The sequence below is a fragment of the Grammomys surdaster genome, unplaced genomic scaffold (genome assembly GCF_004785775.1).
Source record: "Grammomys surdaster isolate TR1022 unplaced genomic scaffold, NIH_TR_1.0 111501, whole genome shotgun sequence".
Taxonomy (NCBI): domain Eukaryota; kingdom Metazoa; phylum Chordata; class Mammalia; order Rodentia; family Muridae; genus Grammomys; species Grammomys surdaster.
Genome location: NW_021611430.1, coordinates 5,773 through 11,618, shown reverse-complemented (window position 1 = coordinate 11,618; position 5,846 = coordinate 5,773). Strand labels below are relative to the sequence as shown.

General features: G+C 35.7%; 1 pseudogene; it reads left to right on the top strand.

Annotated features, from left to right (window-relative positions):
* The first annotated feature begins 4,437 nt into the window (after positions 1–4,437).
* LOC114635540 lies at positions 4,438–5,380 on the top strand (annotated as a pseudogene).
* The last annotated feature ends 466 nt before the right edge of the window (positions 5,381–5,846 follow it).

Here is a 5,846-nt window from a genome sequence, read left to right as displayed (position 1 = left end):
TTGGGAGTACTCTTATTCCTGACCATTGTGTTAATGCTTTTCTTCAACAACATCAACATGTTGTCATCCAAGTACATGGCTTGAACCTGAAAATGGACACCAAGACAGAGTTATTAAATTAGCAGGCTGGCAAGCCAATATCGGGTAAGATTATGCACAGAGTCTTACCAACCTAAGTATGAAGTGCATTGCTTTTGATAATGCATATTTTATAAAGGGTAAGGAAGGCATTCTTGTAAGAATAACTTAAGACAGGCTCAGTCTTGTTAATGAAGTAAAAAATGGGGAGAGGCATAGAACCTTTCGGGCTGCTTGGCAAGAATTTGACATTGACCAAGGACAAGGAAATGGGCTGCTTGGCAGGATTATGACAGTGCCCAAGGCAAAGGAAGTAAGTTTCTGACACTAGGCTAGAGCAAAGTAGTAATTCCTGGCAGGAATCTAAATATTAGGCTGGAACAAAGAAGTAATTTCAGACAGGATGCTAAATTTTACAATAGAACTAAGAAGTAGGCTTCAGAAGTGCTTGCTGAGAGCAACATGGTATAGCTGTCTTCTGAGAGGCTCTGCCAGATACTGACTAATACAGATGGTGATGCTTGCAACCAATCTTCAGAATCCAATGGGCTGTTAGGGTAAGGACTGAAGGAGCTGAAGGGGTTTGCAACCACATAGGATGAACAACAATATCAACCAATCAGAATTCCCAAAGCTCCAAAAGACTAAACCACCAACCAAAGAGTACACATGGAGGTACCCATGGCTCCAGCTTTTTACATAGCAGAAGACGGCCTTATCTGGCATCAATGAGAGGGGAGGCCCTTGGTCTTATGAAGCCTGGATGCCCCAGAATCAAGGAATGCCAGGAGAGTGAGGCAGGACTGGGTGGGTGGATGGTGGAACACCCTCATAGAAGCAGGGGGAAGATGGGACTGGGAATTGCAGGTGGGAAAACGGGAAAGGAGATAGCATTTGAAATGTAACTAAATAAAATAACCAATTAAAAGAATTTGCTTAAATTTGGGTTTATCATGTCATTTTTTTCTTTAACCATGTGATAGACAATTTTGTTGTGTCTAGTATTCCGGGCTGGCATCTGTGGTCCCTCAGAGAATGTAGAGCAATTTTCATGCTCTTCTGTCTTCTAGAATCTCCATTGAGAAATAGTACATTATTTTAATTGGTCTTCCATGATATAAGTCTTGGTCTTTTTGTATTTCACCTTTCAATATTCTTTTCTTGTTCTGCGTGTTTAATGTTCTCATTATGTGTCAGAGGAACTTGCTTTTATGGCACATTAAAATATAAAGGCTGTATTTCTGACTTTTATTCAGAAACCAATAACATTAGACTGAGTATGGAGGAGTGCTGCTATCAGGACGATTTGATCAGAGATTGTTGGGTTGATCAACAATAAATTGAAAAACAAAGGAATGAATTTGAAAGTGGAGTTAACAAGACACATATACAAAGTACAAGGAAGTATGAATGAAGTAACCTCTATTAAATCAGTTCAATGCTGTTACTTTTTGTGTTGATTTTTCATGCAATATATATATACATATACATATATATGTATATATATATATATCATTTTCTTTACTCTTTCAAATTTGCATATGTCAAAAACAATGTTGCAGAGATCACTTGATTCAAAATAGTCACGTGCGTCTTCCCTCTTCCAAAGTTATGTGAACACAATCACTGATGATACAAAGCTTCCCTATATAAACCATTGTTTTATGAGACGTGACAATTTACAATATATTTGTAGTTCAGTAGACTTTATTGAATATAGAAGTAATGGTTGTTCAGAAGCTTTGAATTTAGATGTTGGTAAAAGGGTAGTGTACACTCCTTTTTGAGCAAACATACTGGTTGGAAGATCTCAATTCACAACTCATGAACACTAAGATAATCAAAGTTGGAAAAATCTCACAGATGACTGCCAATCTGTTTACCATGAAGGAGTAGAGATTATTCATGAGAATAAATAAAAGGATGCAGGTGCATGTGTTAGAGCAGACAGCTTCTTTCTTTGGTGCTTTCTATTTCTCACTACAAAAACCTGTTCTTCTAAAAATACACTGGTGATGTGCTGCTATTATTATTATTATTATTATTATTATTACTATTATTATGATGATATGAGTGTTTTTCTTTCATAATTCTTTCCCAGTGTGCTTCTCTAAAACTATCCATGCTTTTAATGAGTTTGATACACTACTTGACTTGCTCAGATTTGAACAAGTTAGTGTAAATACATGGATGATCTGTGTAAACATATCCACAACTAAAACATCAATTAGCATTTAGATACCTTACTATTAAAGATTTCATACATCTCACCATTACTTTTATGAGATTGGTATGGGATACTTCAGAAATACATGAATGTACTGACTTGACATATATGTTTGTTATTACATAGATTGACATAGTTGCATAACCACTAGAGTCTGGCATTAGTAGTGGATTACAATAAAGGGTTTTAATGAAAGTTGCAAGTGTTCAGTGCACTTTACATTACCAGGATCATTGCATCAGATTTTGGGAATGCTCATGTGCAGGGAAGACAGATCACTGCTGCTTTTGACTGCACACTCTTATCAAGATGCTCTCCCTATGATTAATATTCAGTGTTATGTGCTGTGTCATGGATATAATTTAGAGGTAACAAGTAATAAAAATACTGAGTTAAAACAAATCTTAGAGTGTGAGGGCTGCCAACCCGAGAGAGGCAATGACGGATGTCAGTACCCAGATCAGCACTACACTTTTGAAATTTATTGGACTGCATAATTTCCTTTAAAGGAAAGATTAAACTGCTACTAACAAATTCAATGTACTGTTAGTGAGTGTTATTCTGCCATCTATTTTATGTATAAGATGATATTTTTATTTTAATTAAGATGCAATTATATTTCTCTTCTTTCTTCCTTCAACCAATTCAGTGTCCCCCTGACTCAGTGCATCTCGAACTGAAGACCTCATTTCATTATTACTACAAACTCTCCGCATACATTTGCATTAAAATATATAAGTAAAACCTAGTAAGGGAAATTTGTGTTACTAGTATGTTGGTAAATTTAAGGCTTACAATAAGGGCTTTATCCTTGGGCAATCCTAATTCTCGCTCTCTCTCTTAATTGTTTTGAAGAAACTGTATAGAAAACAAGGCAGAGCTATTATTATATGAATGCATTCATAACAAAACAAAATCTATGAATGATGGATTTTTTTAAAAACTAGTGTCCACTCAATAGGGAATATCATAAAAATCAGGGGAAATGTTAATGTATATGTGAACCAAAAGTATTTCTATTGATTTATACACAGAAAGTGTTTATTTAGCTACCACTGGTTCATATTTGAAAACCAACATGCCACTTCCCATCTCTGATACTTTAAACTGAAAAATCCACACATTAATAACCTGATTTTCCATGTAATATGCATTGTACATTTACAGGACTTCTACGGGTACAACTACTATAAGTTCACCTTTGAAGAGATTTGTGGAATATGTTCCAGAAACCAATCAGTTCTACCAGAAATTACACATGACTGCTAGTCTCATTTGAACAAAACTTTGTTTCTGTTTCAGAGAATGTGATTAATGAAAATAGGGTTCCTACCAGTTTGAAATGATAATAATTGAATAATGAATTCCAGTATTATTTCTGTGAATATAGAAAGTACATTTATAAATTTTATTTCGTTCTGACTTCAACTACTAGAATTAAATATTAAGCACATAGTGCAAACGTTGACATCAAATATAAGATTCCTTATTACCTGTATAGGAAATTAAAAGCAGAAAAACTGGCCCCATAGACGAGATCTATAGGATATTGTTTTCTCACTACTTACTTTCCCTCTCCTCCTAAATATTTTAAACATTAATGTCTATTGTTGTAGTAATCTTTTTCCACCTGTGATAGTGTTTGAAGCTTATGTTATCAAAATGCTAGTGAGAATTATAGCCTAAATTACAAAACTCAACTCTTATATCCTTAAATATCTCATCACTTAACTTGATGATACAAACATAATATATGATCTTCCCTTCATAATAATCTTGTTGCCCAATTACTTTACTTTCTATGGATTTGTGTTTATTTCCCAGAGTTAAATTAATGCCATATGACTACTGGCTACTTGATTTGATGGGTTCATTGCTTTATTTCAAACATGAGCCAGGACTCTTACAGATATTTTTCTGCTTCTCCTGTTAATGAGTCATTGTTAGGTTTTCACACAATTCACACAGTATGAACCTAGAGATATCCAAATGCTTTGAGGCCTCATTCAATCACCTTTATGTGTAGAAATTATGCCAAAGTGGTAGATGCCCTACATGTTGAATATATCTAGTGAATTCATTGGGAAGAGAGAATGGTGACTGTGTCTCCAGCTTCACTTTGCCATGACAGGATGGAAACCAGTGAGTTGCTTCTAGGAATGACTTTCTTCTCTCTGACTATAATTGGAATTCCAGGGAATTTTACTCTTCTATGCCACTATACATATATTTATCTAACAAGGTATAGGTTAAAGTCTACAGACTTGGTTCTGATGCACTTGATTGTAGCCAACATCTTAACATTACTGTGTAAAGGTGTGCCCAAGACAATATCCTTTATTGGGTTTAAAGACATTTTCAGCGATATGGGATGCAAATGGTTTTTTTTTTTTTGTATACAAAGTCTCTAGGGGTTCTTGTATTGGCAGCACTTCATTTCTTAGTGTGTTTCAGGCAGTCATCATCAGCTTCAGGATCTCCAGGTGTTCAGAATTTAAGGTAAGAATACACAAATTCATTTGTTGTTCTGTGTACCTCAACTGGGTAATTTATTTATTTACAAGCAGCATATGTTTTGTGCACATGAGGGCAAAACATGGCAATGAAAGCACAAAAAACCTGAAATCTTTTATATACTGCTATGTTGTGCGGCATGATCCAACCAGTGACATCCTTTATGCAATATTACTGTCCGGCCCTGATATAGTTCTGCTGGGGCTCATGCTATGGTCCAGTGGGTCCATGGTTCTCACACTGTACAGGCACAAGCAGATGATGAAATACATGTCAAGAACCAATGCTTCTTCTAGATCGTCCCCTGAGTCCAGAGCCACTAAGACCATCCTTCTCCTGGTCAGTACTTTTGTCTCCTTTTACACAATTTCTTCCCTTTGTCAATCCTTTCTATCTCTCCTGTATAATCCCAGCTGGTCTCTGGTGAATATGGCTGATATGTGCTCTCTGTTTTTCCCCACTGTTTCTCCCTTTCTTCTTTTGAGCCAAAACTGTCGGGCATCCAGTTACTGGAAAAGGAATAGACACTTCCCCAAGCCCCCTGACCAAAAACAGAATTGAGAGCTTCTGGCCAGATTTGCATGATTATTCATTCATTCTGACAGAACTGTGAGCATAATTACAGTAATATCATGGCATTGTAGAGGCTTCTGCAGGCAAGAAAGTAATCAGTGTGCATGCAGGTGACTGTGTTCACACACACACACACAGACACATACATGGATACACAAATGTAATTGTGTGTGTCATTTTGTATGCAAGCGTAACTGAATTTTTTAATGACAAAGATTAATGAAAATGAAAACCTAGGTAAATTTTAGGTTTCGATTCAAGGATGCTCATGATGTTGTGTTGTTTCGTTTTTTTTTTTTTTTTTTGGATGAAATTTCAGTTAGCTTTTACTGGAAATCTGTGGTCATTTTTTGTATCATTGGATTTTTGCATCTATGCTCTACTGCTTTTTTTTAAAGAGGAAAGTAAAATTACACTCTGCGTTTTCTGTTCTTCTTGTAGATATGTGACATTT